Source organism: Urocitellus parryii, unplaced genomic scaffold (assembly GCF_045843805.1).
Source record: "Urocitellus parryii isolate mUroPar1 unplaced genomic scaffold, mUroPar1.hap1 Scaffold_222, whole genome shotgun sequence".
Taxonomy (NCBI): Eukaryota; Metazoa; Chordata; class Mammalia; order Rodentia; family Sciuridae; genus Urocitellus; species Urocitellus parryii.
In genome coordinates, this window is record NW_027552351.1 from 105,885 (window position 1) to 124,785 (window position 18,901).

General features: G+C 38.0%; 1 pseudogene; it reads left to right on the forward strand.

The window, feature by feature from the left end:
- The first annotated feature begins 14,673 nt into the window (after positions 1 to 14,673).
- On the forward strand, positions 14,674 to 15,297 carry LOC144251798 (Golgi apparatus membrane protein TVP23 homolog B-like; annotated as a pseudogene).
- The last annotated feature ends 3,604 nt before the right edge of the window (positions 15,298 to 18,901 follow it).

The window sequence follows — 18,901 nt, forward strand, 5'->3', positions numbered from 1 at the left end:
ACATTTCATAAAAATATTCCAAGAAAAAAGGCAATCCAAAAGGTAAGCTCTACTATTCCTTCTCTGTTTCTTCCATGAATTTTCAATCCTCTATTTTTATCCATGGAGTTCTTGTTGTGTCCCCCAAGCTAGCCTCCTACACATATACTCCAGAGGTCCTCAGCAACAGCTCCTGCAACCACTGGGGCAACATGCCATTATACAATTTAATTTCTAATTGCGGAAGGTCTGATTTTCTTCTAAGATGAGCTCTACTTTTCCTACTGATTTTCTTCCAAGATAAGCTCCACTTTTGGGTAAGGATGAAGAGAAATCAGCACTCTTTTATATACCTGTGACAATAAATAATGTGAAGCTTGTGTGTGGAATAGTTTGCTATTTCATCAAAAAGTAAAAATAGAATTATCATACTACTCAACAACTCCATTTCTATGTATTTAACCCCAAAGAACTGAAAGTAGGTATTAAAAGAAAAGTACATGTGTATACTTTCCATCTGTTAACGTCATGAGAGTGAGGGACAGGCTCAAAAGGAGTTTTAGGAAAAGAATTTTATGTATGAGTAAAAAAAAAAAAGAGTGCTTTTGTTCCCCAGTTGGGCAGGTAGTGAAAGTGAGGATTGATTGTCATGGAGGAGCTTGCTGACGTCCTGATTTGCAGGTTATGTGATGGTCACCTGAGAGTATCCATCCCTACATTGAGTAAAATACATTGCTGTGTTTTACATGGACATACAAACCTGGCATAGCAATGACTAGTGGGGAATGTGAGTGAAAGGATACAGAGCATTTTGCACCACCAATACAGGGTTCCTGTAAGTTTAGCACTATGAGAAAGTCAACTGCTTATTAAAAACCACCATGTCAGTACTATGCCAGAAAAACAGACATCAGACTTTATTAGGGAAGTTGACCCTTATAAATCCAGCTCAGCCAAATCTCAGAAATACCATTGCAAGAAAATTTTTCATTAGAAGCCACTGTGTGTGTGTGTGTGTGTGTGTGTGTGTGTGTGTGTTACGTTAATATTAGAGGCTAAATTTTGGATGTTATATTAGTATAAGAAGGTCACTTAGCGATTATTATAGTGATATAAAACCAATGTGTTCATAGTAGATTAGCATTAAAGACCACAGTCTGGATATCGCTGTGAAGGCAGTAAGGGTCCATGGTAAGTAAATATATTACTATTAGAGGCCATCTATTTACACTGTAAACATACTTTGGGAAACAATGTGAATATCACATAAGTATTAAAGAGCACAATGTGTATACTGTAATAATATCAATGACAAAAGGTCATGTATGCTTTTAATCCCAGAAGCTCATAAGCCTGAGGCAGGAGAATGGCAAGTTCAACGCCAGCCTCAGCAACTAAGTGAGGCCTTAAGCAACTTAGAGACACACTGTATCAAAAATTAATAAATAAATAAAAGGGCTGGCATGTAGCTTAATGGTTAAGTGCCCCTGGATTCAATATCTAGTACAAAAAAAGAACAAAAGATCAACTATTATATTAGGACTACATGCCTCTGTGAGGACATTGTACGTGTCATGAGTGGCAGAGGATTCAATGAGAATATTATCTGCATTACAGGCCTTAGTGAGGATATTATATAGGCCAGAAGTTTCAGTTTAGATATTATATTAGTGGTAGAGTCCTGAATAAAATATTATATTAGTGTAGCAGGTCTCGTTGAAGATACTATATTAGTATCACAGGTCTCAGTAATAACACTATATGTGCTAGAGATTTTAGTGAGGATATTATATGTTTTGGAAGCTTCAGTGTGAATATTATGTGTGTCAAATACCTGACCAGGGACAATATTTGAGTATTTGAAGCCGCTGTGAGAATACTATATTTGTCAGAGACCCCAGTGAGATTATTATTGAGTATCAGAGGCCCCACTGTAGAATATGATAATTATTAAAGGCAAATTGAGGATATTTGTTAGAGTACTCATTGAGAATATTATATGAATGTCAGAGGTCTGAGTGAGTATATTATATATGTCATAAGCTGCAGTGAGAATATATATACACCTTTATATAAATTATATATTTATATAATGCATGCAAATATATATTTATGCAAATATATATATGTGTATATATGTGTGTGTGTGTGTGTGTATGTGTGTGTGTATGTGTGTGTGTGTGTATGTGTGTGTGTGTGTGTGTTCTGGGGATTGAACCAAGGAGTACTTTACCACTGAGATACATCCTCAGCTCTTTTTATATTTTTATTTTGAGACAGAGCTTCACCAAATTTTTGAGGCTGAATTCAAACATGCAATCTTCCTGACTCATGCTCCCGATTCATTGGGATTACAAGTCTATACCAGTGTATTCAAGTTATTGAGAATATTATTGAGTGTCAAAGTCTTCAATAGGTCATTTTGAGTTAGATGACTCAAGGAGTATATTATGTCACTCAGAGGACTCAATCAAGGTATTATTTTTGCCAGAGGCCTCAGTGAGATTGTTATATGAATATCCAGCGAACTCAATGAGGATAATATATGTTATGTCAAGATCATTGTACTGCCATGAAAAACTAATAAAAAAAAATATATGTGTTATAGTCTTAACTGATGATATTATATGAGTATCAGAGATTTCAGTGAGAATATTATGAGTGTCAAGAGAACTTGGTGACGTGGATGTGTAACTGATGTGATTCTGCAATCTTTATACGGGGTAAAAATCAAATGTATGAAATATGATATGTCACAAGCTTTGTAATGTTTTGAACAACCAATAATAAAAAAAGAAAAAAAAATTTATAAAGAGAACTTGGTGAGGTTATTATATATTTCAGAGGCCTAAATGAGACTATTACATGAATGTCAAAGGGTTTTGTGTGGATATATATGTATCATCCACCTCATTAAGAATATTACATTTGGGGCTGGGGTTGTGGTTCAGCAGTAGAGCACTTGCCTAGCACATGTGAGGGCCTGGGTTCAATCCTCAACACCACATAAAAATACACAAAAAATAAAGGTACAATAACTTTGTGTCCAACTACAACTAAAAAATAAAAAAATTAAAGAATATTACATAAGTGTCAGATAACTCAGTGAGCACATTATATGTATTAGAGTCATCACTGATCATATTACATTTGTCAGAATCTCAGTGGTGATATTATATGAGTGTCAGAGGCCTCAATGAAGCCAATATGTATTTTAGTCCATTTAGTTAACATATTATATCTGTAAGAGAACTCACTGAGGATATTATATGCCCCCTTATATGTGTCAGAGGACTAAGTGATGATATAAATTTTAAAGATATCAGCATGGATATCAAATGTGTCAGATAACTCAGTGTGAAAATTTCAGAGGCATCAGTAAGAATATTATGTGTAAAAAAAGAATATTATATGTGTGCCACAGGTCTTTTCAGAGCCTCAGTGAGTATAGTGTATCTGGTAAAGGCTACAATGAAGATACTATATTAGTGTCACAGGACTCGGTGTGGATATTACATGAGATATAGAACTGAGAGAGGATGTTATATGTGTTAGAGAACTCAGTGAGCACATTTTATGTGTCAGAAACCTCAGTGAGAAGATTGTATTCTTTAGAGGTTTTAATGTGGATAGTGCATTAAACAGAGGCCTCAGTGAGATCATTATATGTGTTAGAGGCCTCATGTGAACATGATATTTGTTATAAACCTCAGTGAAGATATCATATTAGTGCCACAGGTATCAGAGAGGATATTATATAGGTAAGGGCCTTAAATTGCATGTTGTATGTCAGAGCACTGAGTGAGGACATTATAGATGACAGAGGCCTCATTACATGAGTGTCAGAGGAATCAGTGAAAATATTATATGAGTGTTACAGACCTCAATGAGTATATTCTGTAAAATGCCTCAGTGAGGCATTACATCTTTTACATAGATGGAGCTTCACTGAGGACATTATATGAATATCAGAGAACTCAATTAGAATTTTATATAAATGTGAAAGCCCTGACTAAGAATATTATGTATATCAGAAGTTTCAGTCCTCACTGAAGCCCTTATTGTTTGTTAGAGACTTCAGTAAGCATAGTAAATGTGTTAGAGTCTACAGGAGGATACTATGTGTCAGAATCCAGAGAAAAGCTATTACTTGAGTGTGAGTAGTATATGTATTAGAGCCATCAATCACACTGTTATATGACTATGAACATCCTTATATGAGAAAAATATCTGACTGCAAGAGGCCTTGTTGAAGGCATTGCATGTGTTTGAGATCTCAGTATGTTCGATCTATGGCTCAAAGGTCTCAGGAAAGAAATCCTATGTGTCAGAGGCCTCACAGAGGATAAAACAGGAATGCCAGGCTACTGAGAGAGAACATTAATTGTGTTAGAGTCCTCAGGGGAGAAGGTATACTAATGTCACATACTTCATTGAGGGTATTACTGTGTTGAAGGCCTTGGAATTTCTGCTGCTTGGGTGAAAGTCCCAAGTGGAGCTACAGTCTGTGTCAGAGACCTCAAGGAGACACTTAAAAGTGTCAGAGGACCTCAGGGATTTAGAGGCCTCAGGGAGTATATTATATATGTCAGAGTATTCAGAAAGATATAACATGAGCCCAAAATCTCATTGAGGCTATTAACTGAGTCAGAGGACTCAACACTGGTACTTCATTGTTGTTAGAGGTCTCAGCAGAGGATAGATTGCTTTTTAGAGGGGTAAGAGAAAAATATGTTTTCCTGAGGCCACTATGAGGATACCATGAGTCAGAGGCTTCAGTGTGGGTAGAACATATAAGAACCTGAGTGAAGATTTCATAAACCTCAGGGGGATTATGATGGAGTATCTCAGAACTCAGTGAATAAAATCTATTAGTATCAGCAGCCACATGAGGAAATTTTATGCATTGAAATCTTCTATGAGTCTATTATATGGGTTTCAGAACTCTCCGAGAAAATATCACAATTCTAAATGCTGTGAGTGAGGATAGTTTAGAGCTTCTTTAGGAAGTTGCTTACAGGTGTCTGTATAATCAATGAAATAAAATATGAATATTAGAGGCCACAGTGTGTATAGGATGCAAATGTCAGAGGAGGACTTATTATGAATATCCTATCAGGGATAAGACCACCAGGAGGGTTCTATTTGAGTAGACACCATCAGAACAAGGATATTACATGGGTCATAGTCATTAGTGTGCCAATGGTAAGAGTAAGAGGCCTTTGCAAATACAGTATATGCCTTCGATACTTGATGTTTAAAGTTAATTCCAGAGTGAGGCTATTAGTTGAGTTTCAGCAAGTTTCAGCAAGAATCACATATGTGACCCAGAAATCAATAATAAAATATTATCCAGCTACAGGCCTCATTGAGGATGTGTCAGGGGCTTCATTGAGATTAATCAATGATTGCCACAGGACTCAGCTAGGGTATTGTCTCTGAGTTCTCAGTGAGTTGAATACATATGTCCAAGAACTCAATGTATATAATATGTTTCAGATCCCTCAATCACACTATTACATGACTATGAATATCCTTAGTGAGGAAAATATCTTACTGCAAGAGGCTTAGCTGGAGGCTTTGAATGTGTTTGAGATCTTTGAATGTTTAATCTATGCCTCAAAGATCTCAGGGAGGAAATCCTGTATAAGAAGTCTCACATAGGATGTGACAGGAATGCCAGCCTACTCAGTGAGAACATTATGAGTGTTAGAGTTATCAAGGAAGAGGCTACATCAGTGTCACACCCCTCACTGGGGATATAATTGTGTCAAAGGCCTGAGCATTTGTACTGCTTGGGTGAGAGTCCTGCATGGAGAGTGTCTGTGTCATAGACCTCAAGGAGACACTTAAAATGTCAGAGGAGTCTGTGTTGACAGAAAGATACTGTCTGAGCCCTCCATGATTTTTAAATATGACTAGACAATTAGGATCTCTGCCAGTGATGCTCTTAGTTGTGCCTGAGCTCTCATGGAGATATTAACTGAGGGACAGACAGAAGGTTGAGGGAGAATATTATCTACATACAGCAAGCCTCTGTGAATATGTGATGTAAGTGTCAGAGGCAACTGGGAGGAGAGGACATGAGTGTCAGAGCCCTGAGTGAGTTTATTATACATGTGACAGAAAAAATTATGGACTCAGTGAGATGATCAAGGAATTTCAGTGCCCTCAATAATTACACAATATTGAGTGTCAGAGGAGGAATCATTGAGGATATTTCCTGAGTGTCAGGGACCTCCATGAGAATATTCCATGAGTGCTGCAGGCCTGAGTGAGGACATATATGTGCTGTAATAGGAAGAGACCTGTGTTAGCCTATTATATGTGACAGTGCCTTCATATGGACATTTAGTGTCAGAGTCCAGAGGGAGGCTATCACCTGAGTGTCTGAATCCTCATTGAGACTGATACATTTTTCAGAACATGTACTGAAGATATTTGGTCGAAGTCAGAGGCCTTAATAAGGATGTGATAGGTGTCAAAGTCTTCATTGAGATTATTTTGCTATTACTATAGGTCTCAACCAGGGTATTTTCTCTTAAGAGGCCTCAGAGAGTTGAGTATACGTGTTAGAGACTAGGGGTAGAGAATGTAGGTATCATAGCCTCACTCACTCTGTTATGTGACTATGAAGGTCCTTAGTGAAGAAAATTTTCTGACTAGGAGAGGTGTTATTGAGAATAGTTTCCTCAGTAAGTATATTTTAGAGATGAAATTTCTAGTGAGTAAGTTTTTTTTTAAATTTTTTTTAGTTATACAGGACACACTAACTTTATTTTGTTTATTTATTTTTATATGATGCTGAGGATCAAACCCAGGGTCTCACACGTGTAAGGCGAGTGCTCTGTCACTGAGCCACAACCCCAGCGCTCCACTGAAGAACTTCTATGTGTCAGATGTCTCATTGAGAATAATGGTGGGAGTGCCAAGGTACCCAGTGAGGACACTGTAAGATATGGAGTTTTCAGGGTTGAAAGAATATCAGTGTGAAAGGACTCAGTGAGATTATGAAATGAGTATCAGAGGCCTTAATGACTACATATTACATGGAAGAGGATTTACTGAGAAGACGATTTTTCTCAGACTTGTCAGTGAGGAAAATATGGGCTCAAATGACTCAGTCCCTCCTCTACAAAGGTTGGAGCCCTCTGTGGGGATTTCATATGTGTCAGAGACCTCAATGAGTCACACGCATGTGTCAGAGAACTCATTGTACATACTATGTAACCTTTGGAGGTCTCAGTTATATTTTGAATATCTATCAGAGCATTAATCTGTGCAGACATCAGGTACCCCAGAGCACTTGGTAGGATAGTACTTAAGTGTTAGAGGTCTAATGGAGGTCATTATCTGAGCTTGAGAAGCCTAAGGTGGATATTATATTCATTTCATTGTCCTGCATGAGGATGATATCCACTGCAGAGTCCTCAGGCAGTATGTTACCAGTGTGAGTGGACTCAGTGCTATATGATGTGAATGTCAGAGGCCTCAGGGAGGAATCATGGGAGTTTCAGAAAGGATACATTGAGGATATGATATGAGTATCAGATACCTGCTTCACACTATTATAAAAGTGTCCAAGGCCACAATCATTATATCTTATGTGTCAGAAACTTCAGTGATAACACTGTATTTGACATAGGCCTCTGTGAGAATATTGTAGGTGGCCGAGTCTTCTCATGGATATTAAGTGTCAGAGTCTAGAGTCAGGGTGTTACCAGACTGCCTGAGGCCTCAGTAACAATGTGAACATGACCAAGGTTACAGTTTAGATATATTATTGATGTCAGAGGCCTCTGTGATGATGTGATATGTGTCCAAGGCTTCAGTGAGAATGTGATGTGTTTGTCACAGGCCTCACATTGGATATTATACTTCATAGAGGCTGCAGTAAATTTACTATACCTGTCAGAGGCCTCAGGTTTCTCCTATGGAAAGAGGCCTCCATAAGTATATGATGGCTGTCAAAAAGATTCTAAGTGGAAGAGACTTCTGTTAGTCAATTACATGTGTCAGATGTCTCCAATACTACATCATTAATATTAGGGGCCTCAGTAAGCCTCTTATAGGTCCTGTAGGTCGCAATGTAGATACTGTATGTGTCAAGTCCTCAGGGAGTTAGAGGCCTAAAAAAGTATATTATATCTGCCAGAGGTTTAAGGTAGGATATTAAATGCTCCTGACTCTTCAGTGAGGCTTTTAACTGAGTCAGTGGATTCAGCATTGATACTTCATTGCTGTCAGAGGCCTCAGTGAGGACACTATTAGGGTCACAGACCTCATTGAGTCAGAAGTCTTAGTGACAATGGAGGATATGTCAGAGGCCTGAGAATATCACATGCATCTGAATCTTCAGAGATAATATTTTGTGTGTCAGAGGCCTCAGCAAGTATATGGGCTACAGGCCTCAGTGTTGATATTACATGAGCATCAGAAGCCTGAGGGAGGAGGCATTGAATGTGCCCTGAGGGAGGACATTCAAAATGTGTCTGAGGCCTAGCTGAGGATAGTTTGCTTGTTGAAGGGCTAAGGGAAAATATTGTTTGTCAGAGGCCCCAGGGCAGATACCAGGTGTTAGAGGCCTTACTGTGGGTAGAAGGTATGAGTACCCTGAATGAAGATTTCATTTATTTCAGAAGCCTCAGTGAGACCACAATGTTATTATCATAGGATTCAGTGAATATACTAGGTTAGTGTCAGAGGACAAGAAAGGACTTTATATACATCAGAATCCTCTAGGAGTTTATTATATGGATTTCAAAGACCTCAGGAAAGATATCATGTGATTCTTGGAGCTGTGAGTGGGGACATTTTAAGTTTCAGAGTCCTCAGGAAGTTGATTAGGGGTGAATGTACCTTCAGTGTGATTGTATATGAATGTCAGATGCCTCAGTGAGTATGGGATATGAATGTCAGAGGAGGCATGGAGGATATCCTATCAGGGTAAGAGACACACAGGAGAATTCTATATAAATAGCATAGCCCAAATGAGGATATTGCAGGGGTCAGAGTCCAGTGTAACTATGGTAAGAGTAGGAGGCCTCTGTAATCCTATCATATACCCTAGAATCTTCATGTGGATATTTACTGTCAGAGTCCAGAGCAAGGCTATGAACTGATAGTCAGAAACCTCAGTGAAAAATCATACATGTGATCCAGGACTCTGTGAAAACATTATGTCCAAGTCAGAGTCCTCTGTGGAGTTATTGTCTGTGTCAGAGACTTCAAGTGGATACTTAAAAGTGTCAGAAGGATCTGTGTTGATAGGATGGTACTTTCAGAGTCTTCAGTGATTTTTTAATATTTTAGACAATAGGGGTCTTTGTCAGTGAGGCTATTAGGTGTGCCTGAGCTCACTGATGGCCAAGAGGATTGAGGATATTTCTTGAGTCCCACAAGTCTCTATGAATAAGTTGTGCAACTGTCAGAGGAAAAAGGAAGGAGAGGATATGACTGATAGAGATCAGAGTGAAGATATTGTACACTTAAGAATCCTCAATAAATAGAATAGGTGTGTTTATGGACTCAGTGAGATAATCAAGAAATGCCAGATAATCAAGGAATCCTCAGTGAGTATCCAATGTGTCAGAGAACGACTCACGGAGGATATTACACGAGTGTCAGAGACCTCCATAAGAATGTTTCTTAAGTGCCATAGGCCTGAGTCAGGACATATATGTGCTGTAATAAGAAAAGGACTCTGTTTGCATATTATATGTGAAAGTTCTTTGAGGATCAAAAGCCTGAGTGAGAATAATACTTTTGTTAGGGGACATACTGAAGATATTCTGTCAAGGTCAGAGGCCCCAGTGAGGATATGATATGTGTCAGACTTCACTGAGTTTATTTTGTTATCACCACCGGCCTCAATTAGGATTGTTAAATATTTGTGTCAGAGGCCTCAGGGTAGATAGTATAAGTGTCAGAATCCTTATTTACTATTTTATATGACTGTGAGGTGAAGAAAACTTCTGAATATTAGAGGACTTCCTGAGGATTTTGTCCTCAGTGAATATATTTTAGGGCTCAGAGTTCTCAGTGAGGAAATTCTATGTGTCAGAGGCCTCCTTGAGAATAATGATGGCAGTGCCATGGTACCCAGTGAGGACATTGTATGTGATGAAGTTTCAGGGTAGAGAGAATATCAGTGTGGAAGCCCTCAGTGAGATTATGAAATGAACACCAAATGCCTTTGTGATGATCTAATATGTGTAAGAGGCCTCACTGAGAACAGAATCTCTCTCAGAGGTCAGTGAGGATAATACGGGGTCAAATGACTCATTCCATACTGTACATAGGATGGAATCCTCAGTGGGAATTTTATATGTGTCAGAGACCTCAATGAGACATATATGTCTCTGAGGACTCATTGTACCTCATGTTACCTACAGAGGCCTCAGTACTTTTGGATGACTCTAGAGGGTCTAAATCTGTGTGGACTTCTAATGCCCCAGAGCACTCAGTGTGATATTCCTTGAGTGTCAGAAGCCTTGATTAGGATATTTCTGAATGACAGAAGCCTCAGGTTGGATATTATATTGATCTCACTGTCCTGTATGAGGATGATATCCATTTCAGAGTCCTCAGTAAGAATCTCATTAGTGTTTTGGGACTCAAATGAGATAGGATGTGAATGTCAGAGGCCTCAGGGAGGATTCATGTTGGCGTTAGAGGAAGACTCACTGAGGATGTGATATGAGTGTCAGAAACCATTCTGGGGCTATTATAAAAATATCCAAGGCCTGAGTGTGGTTATTTTATGTGTCAGAGGCTTCACATGGATATTATGTATCAAAGTCCAGTGCCAGGGTATTACCAGAGTTTCTGAGACTTCACCAACCCATCCCCTTGAATGGGATCAAGGTCACAGTACAGATATCCTGTTCATGGCAGTGGCCTCAATGACGATATGTGGAAGATTCCTCAGTGACAATATAGAGTGTTTGTCACAGGCTTCACCTTTGACATTATGTTTTGGGAGTTGGCAGTAAACTTACTATACTTGTCAGAGGCCTCAGTTTTCTCCTATAGAAAGGGACCTCTGTGAGTACATGATGGCAGTGCCAGAGGCATCAAGAAGACATTCTAAGTGCAAGAGACCTCTGTTATCCAACTGTACATCTCAGATGTCTCCAATAGTTTATTGTTATTATTAGAGACCTCAGTATGACTCTTATAGATACTGTAGGTGTCAATGTAGATATTAAATATTTCAAAGACCTCAGGAAGTTAGAGGCCTCAGGGAGTATATTATACCTCTCAGATGTTTCAGGGAGTATTTTAAATGCACCAGCCACCTCAGCAAAGCTATTCCTGAGTCAGATGTCTCAGTACCAGTACTGCATTATTGTCAACAGCCTCAGTGAGGATACCATTAGGGTCACATGCCTCAGTGAGAATACTAAATGCATTTGAATCCTTAGTGACAATGGGACTTGTGTCAAAGGACTTATGATATCATATGTTTTAGAGTCTCCTCTGAGAATATTATAGTTGTCAAAAGAGTTAGTCAGTAATATATGTCAGAGCCCTCAGTGAAGACAGTGCCTTTTTAAATAGTTTCATGTGTTTAGTTAGAGCTCTGAATAAAAATATTATTGTGTTTCAGAGGCCTCAATGTGTTTTTTCCTTATTTGTCATAGGCTCTCATGGATATTTTATGACTGACACAGGCCTCAGTAATGATATTGAGCATGTTAGAAACCTCTGTGAGGACATTATATGTCAGAGTCCTCATTGATTATATGTGTAGAGGACTCATTGAAAATATTATAGGTGTCAAAGAACTTAGTTTTTATGTGAGTTTTAGAGAACTTATTGAGAATATTTTTATGTGACATAGGCTTCCACAAGGATTTCATATATGTGTCAAATGCCTCAATGAAGATATCATATTTTTTCTAGTTCTCTGTGAGGATATCTTATGAGTTTGAAGGTTTGACATGCTATTTTCTAGGGGTCTCAATGTGTATGTGATATCAGCCAGTGGTATCATTAATGATATTTATTGATAACAAACTCATATTATTTCAGTGCGTACTATATATGTTAGAGTCTTCATAAGAATATTATATTGTACTTAAAGCCTCAGTGAAATGTTTTATAAGTGTAAAAGGCCTAATTGAGGGTATTATACTATTCTTTCCTGTTAAAAGAAAACAGGAAACAATAGAAAGAACTCCCAGTGGAAAGAATGGTCAAAGCTATTCCCAAAGGCTTCAAGCAGGAATGAAGTAAGCAACAAAGCACTATAGAGTTGGATAACAAACAAAATCTTGGAGTAAATATCCAGATGCTCATTTATTTACAAGTAAATGACTAAACAGATAAACAAAAGAGGCTAAATAAAAACCTCTTATGCAGAATTTCAAGTAATTGAGGTGGACATTTGGCCCTCAAGGAGTTAGGCCTAACTTCCCACTCCTTAAGAGGGGGCTCTGCATAGTGACTTACTCCAAAACAATATATATAATGTGTACATGTAGAGAAACATAACTTCACAGTGAGAAATCTGGCAAACACTACATCAGTCAGGTGAGCACCTTGAGGATATGAAATGAAGAATAGCACTTCATCTGTAATCTGCTTTCCCCAATCCATAACCTGTCTACATATGAGAAAAACATCAACTGAAAATCTAAAAAGTACCTGATAGGTACTCCTCAACTGTCAGGTCCTCCTCAAACATCAAGGGCATCAGAGAAAGGAAGGTCAGAGAAACTGTCGCTACGAAGAAAAGCCTATGGAGACAGGATGACTGTCTTGCGGAATCTTAGATGGGGTCCTGGAACTGAAAGAGGCTGTACTGAGAATTCAAAGGAAACACAGACATTAGTTAATAAGAGCATATCAGTATCTGTTTATCATGAAAAATCATGTATGAAGTTAACACATCTGAGAGAGCTCACGTAAGTCATAAGAGCAAAAAAACTGGGTAGAAGTTACATAGTAGATCTCTGCATTTTCTTTGCAATTTCTGTGTAAACATAAAACTACTCTAAAATAAAATCTTAAGACATGGCTATATTTTTCAAACACCTGCTCATTTAATTACTCAGAATGTCAATTACTAATAATTGACATTCTTAACTAGTTCTGCATTTTGTTAAGAGCATTTATAACAAAAATGTAAGATAATGTAACATAATGTAAGATAAATACTTATTTTATATGTTTTATGTTAAAGTAATAATATGTTTAAACTTATTTATCATTATTTATTTTGCTATTTCTGGGTTCTGGATTTTCTCTCTAAAAATTTCAAAACTTTAGAGAAAAAAATCTACATTTTAGAGACACTATTTCAAGTCATGGTTGAACTTTTTCAAAAGAGTCATGATAAAAAATATGTTACAAGAGCAGATTGATTCATTGTGAATGAATCATTGATCCCAAGGGAGTCTTATCTTTCGTTTGTTTCTATGTATACCCTTCAACAGTAATAGCATCAAATATTTGCCACTAGGAAAAATATTTAAACAAAAAATGTAAACAGAATTTGTGACAATAACTTATGATGCTTTCTAAAAAAAGAAAAATTTAAAAGAATATCATAGTCAGTTTCCTCCATGACGTTCTTCAGAAGTGGTAAAACTAGAGAAACATCAATGGAAGCATGCATTATGAGTGATCTTAGATATCCTCGTGTTTTACGGGGAAATTATATTTTAGAAATCATAAAAATATTGGATGCCCAAACTCTTTAATGTTTTCAAATGTAGTTGAATTTCTATGTAAGTTTCTCATTGATATAGCTAGTCATAAAGCTAACAAAAACAAAGAATCTGTGGGGCTGGGATGTAGCTCAGTGGTGGCATACCTTATCCAGAATTCAGGAGGCCCTGGGTTTGATCCCTAGCACCACAATATTTTTTTAAATCAGTGCCTTATTTGTGTAATCAAATAGAAAGTGAACCATCACCACTCTTAGGAAAATGTTAAGCCTGAAAACCAGTTAATAATCAAAATTCTCTTACAATAGAAATAGTCTATTGTGACCAGATGTGTCATATCATAAAGTACATTCACATTATACTATCAAAATATCAGAATCAAAATACTCTTACAATAGAAATAGCCTATTGTGAGCAGATGTGTCACATCATAAAAGTATATTCACATTAAATATCCTCTCAGAACAATAAAAAAAGACTTTGATGACCATTTAGAAGGAGAAAATGGCTATAATATAGATTAGAAAATTATTAAGAAATTAGAAACATGAGGTGAGGGGCTGTGGGCACGGAGAGCGGGTGGCCTAGGCTTGGCGGGAGGAAGGGTCCCTCCTGCAGGGTTTGTGGAGTGAGCCGGGTACACAGGGGTGGTTGTGTGGTGTCCCCTCTGGCTGTCCGTCTTGAGGAAGAGCTGAGTGGGCGGGAAGGATGGAGGACCAAGGGTAGTTGTCGCGGAGGTGATCTGGGTGCTCCGAGGCCCTCATAGGGAAGGCCTCGGGAAGCTTGGAGGTGTGGAGAGGAGAAGCCCATCCTCAACCAATGCCCAGCACTGGGCAGATCCGATGTTGGGCTGTAGAAATGCTCTGTGTGGTGGGTGGGGTGCGGGTGGTCTTTTTCCTCGGCCCATCTTGCACGTCATGCACGCAAGGAAGTGAAAGGGGTGCGGCCTCCGGGCACCTCTTCAGCTCCCTTGTGAGCTGCCCTGTAGGGGTACCCTGCAATCATGTAGGAATAGGAGATGCTGGCAGAGCCTTGCAGTCAGGACAGCAATGATGACACTGAAGATGTTTCATTGTTTGATGCAGAAGAAGAGACAACTAATAGACCAAGAAAATCTAAAATCCGACACCCAGTGGCATGATTTTTCCATTTCTGAGTCTCTGCCATTATAGTCTATCTTCTCTCTGAATTGCTCAGCAGCAGCTTTATTGCTTGTATGGTGACAATTATCTTGTTGTTGTCACGTGACTTTTGGGCAGTGAAGAATGCCACAGGTAGAGACTGATGGTAGGCCTTGGGTGGTGGAATCATATTGATGAGGATGGAAAGAGTCATTGGGTGTTTGAGTCCAGGAAGGCATCTCCTCAGGAGAATAAAACTGTTTCAAAAGTTGAATCAAGAATCTTTTGGTTAGGACCAATTGCCTGTACAGTGCTGTGAGTGATATTTGCCTTTAGTGCTTTCTTCTCCCTCAGAGTAAAATGGTTGGCATGGTTATCATGGGTGTGGTGCTACAGGGTGCCAACCTGTATGGTTACATTAGGTGCAAGTGGGCAGCTGGAAGAATTTAACTAGCATGGCTACCTGGTATCTTGAAATGCAGTTTTTAAGACAAAACACCAGAAATGAACAGACTTCTTGAATAGAGAGAAAATTATATTTTCTGTGATACTGGGGAATGGCTGAAGAGATTCTTGATTATGAATTGTTTAGAGCTCAGTCCAGTATAAAAAGGAGCATTGATTTTTGTTTGTTTGTTTTGTTTTCACTTGCAAAGTTACTATAAAAACTGTTTTTTTAAACAAAGTTTTAATTTTCTTTTTCTAGTAGTTGAGGCTGGGAAGTATGATATCATTAAGAACATTGTCAGAATTTATTTTATGGTGTACATATGTATGCATATAGTAATGTATCCGTATATCCCAAATTAATGTGTTAGTTTACATATGTTACAGAGATATTTGCATTTTGATCCATAGAATATAGGATGTTCTTAATATATCTCAAAGGTATGTGTGTTTACATACTATTTCTATAGGTTATTTTCAGAAATAAGTTGATTCCATGATTAAGAGTAAACACTTGGCTTGTGTATGAGTTAAAAAGTTAGAAAAAAATGTTAATTTTAAATATATACTTCATGTTGAAATTGCTTATGTTAGACATGCACAAGTGAAAACAAATTCAGGCTGGTAGTGTTAACTAGTTTCTAAAATTTTCTTTTATTCTTATACTTAAGGCCTAACTAATAAATGGAATCTTCATAGTTTATGTTTAAGGGATACCCAGGGATTGCTGCTGTTTTATTTATTTCATAGAAAGGATAGTCATATTTTATTTTGGAACTTCCTGTAAACTCTTCAGTGATCTCTGGACTAATAAAATCTTTTAGTACTAAATGAATATTATTCTTATGTCATAGTAAAAATAATCATTTAAATACTTGGCATAATAAATGCCTAAAGACATTTTATGAATCTATTTTTTCTTGCTATAATGGGAATATTGTAAATCATACATTTGTATTAATAATTTTTCTTAAACAAGGCAATATATTTAACTGTAAACTAAACCAATCTACAAATTATTGTAGGCAGTTGTAAATTCTGTTGAGATACTGGAAACTTTGTTGGAGTCTTTTAATCAGCAGATTATATTGTGAATGTATTTGTACAATGTTAAAATATGTTTAAAGATGTTTTGTTTTAGTTGAATAAATGTGTATTGGAGTCAAAAACAAGAAATTAGAAACATGATAATGCATAAAAATTCTCTAGGCCATACTAGGCACTTTGAACTGTAATCACAGATATTTTGGAGACTGAAGCAGGAGGATCACAAAGTTTGAAGCCAGCCTCAATACCTCAGGAACTTAGCAAAATCCCGTCTCAATATAATATTTTAAAAGGGCTGAAATTCATTGTTTGCCTAACATAGTCAAGGTTATCAGCTTAATTCTCATCACCATAAATAAATTTAAAGAATAACTCCAAACCAAGCATATAATATGAGATAACTGGGGCATTTATAGAAGAGGGTGGAAACTATTATGTTGAACACCCCAAAAGGATTCAACTATATTTAATTATTTTTCAGCTCATGGTATCAACATGTCTAATCTCCACTTATATTACTTCATTAAAATATGGTAAAAAGTGTATGTACTTTTTTAATGATTTCAAAATATGAGTTATACTCAACTCTATTCTAAAAACTACCTTTGAAGCACATAGAGCACCAGCATTTATATAAAATGAAATCAGGCCATTTCCTACACAAAGTAATATTTAGTAAGTACTAATATATACACACATTATTTCAAAAGAAATTAAAATTGATGAAATCAAAAGCTCACTGGTATGCTTTTGAATGATATTTTGAATATATGAGAAACACTTAATAGAGTTCTCCAAAAAGAACTTCTGACAATATATAAAGCATTCTTATTAGAAGGTCAATTCCCTTGCTTACAAGGAGTAAGAGAAACTAACTACATGATGAATGTAAGACTTTAATAATAAGATATTCAAATATGCTTTCTAAATTTGAAAAAGTAGAAAATGTCTGTTTAAAAAAGTCTATTTTTGGTAAATGTATCTGTTTTTTTTTAAAGAATCTATTGACTTTTATCTTACACACTGTAATTATTTCAGTGGTTTTAAGCTGGAATATCATGTAATATCAATAGGTGGAATTTTAAAATATCACCATCCTCTTTCTTTCTATAAAATTGATTAGCAAATTTTCTTAGAATAATTTCAACCCGAGAAAAAATCAAAGTGATAGAGTGCCAGAGATCCCAGCAGCCTGCAGCAGGGCCCCGGAGATGCAGGCCAACTGATTCGCGTGGCCTGCCCTGTGGCTACAGAAGGCGTGGCGCCTCAGTGAAGCCATTAATTGGCAAGCAGGGAGGTTAGGGAAGGCCATTAGGTGGAATCCCACTAGCCAAGCCCACACGGACCCTTGGGCCGAGCACGGGATCTCAGAAGGGGAAGGAAGCGGTACAGTCCCATCCCCCACAGCGGACACTCCACCGAGGCAGTCAGCGGCCACCATCCGGGAAAGCTGAAGGATACACCGCCACTCTCCTTCAGAGTGAAACATCAAAACAGCGGACACTCCATCCAGGCAGTCAGCGGCCACCATCCGGGAAAGCTGAAGAATACACCACCACTCTCCAACAGCTTGCAACATCAAAACAGCCAGCAGCAGGACCCCGGAGATGCAGGCCAACTGATTCGCGAGGCCTGCCCCGCAGCTACAGAAGGCGTGGCGCCTCCGAGAAGCCATTAATTAGCAAGCAGGGAGGTTAGGGACTGCCATTAGGTGGAATCCCGCCAGCCAAGCCCACCGCCCACGCCCGGAACAGGCCCAGCGACCTGCCAGCATTTTAGTCACGACACTCCAATTGGAATAGGGACAGAGCAGAGCCGCCTTCCACTCCCGGAACAGGCCCAGAGAGCCGCCAGCGTGGTAGACACGTCACCCCAATTGGAGTAGGGGCACAGCCGCCGCCCGCACCTGCAAGGTAGACTTTTCAAGTATACAAGAGTAACATAAATTAATAGGGGGTAAATTTCAAAACACAACAGTTGCACCAAGCAGAAAGAAACGCGAGCAGTATGAAAAGACAAGGAAAGAAAGGACCACAAGCAATGCAGGTCAACTCAACTTTAGAAGAGGTAATAGCTGCAACAGATGGAATATCAGATAAAGAGTTCAGGATATATATGCTTCAGATGATCTGGAGTCTCAAGGAAGACATGAGACAGCAAAATCAGACAATGAAATATCACATTGGCAAACAAATCCAGGAAGTAAAAGATCAATTTCACAGGGAGATAGAGGTAATAAAAAACAAACAAATTGAAATTCTAGAAATGCAGGAAACAATAAACCAACTTAAAAACTCAATTGAGAATTCTACCAGCAGAGTAGATCACTTAGAAGAGAGAACATCAGACAATGAAGACAAAGTATTTCAACTGGAAAAGAACATAGACAGCTCAGCAAGGCTGCTAAGAAACCATGAGCAGAACATCCAAGAATTATGGGACAATATCAAAAGACCAAATTTAAGAGTCATTGGGATACAGGAAGGCACAGAGCTCCATTCCAAAGGAATAAACAGTCTATTCAGTGAAATAATACGAGAAAACTTCCCAGAATTGAAGATTGAGACAGAATCCCAAATCCTAGAAGCCTACAGGACGCCGAATGTGCAAAATCATAAGAGATCCACACCT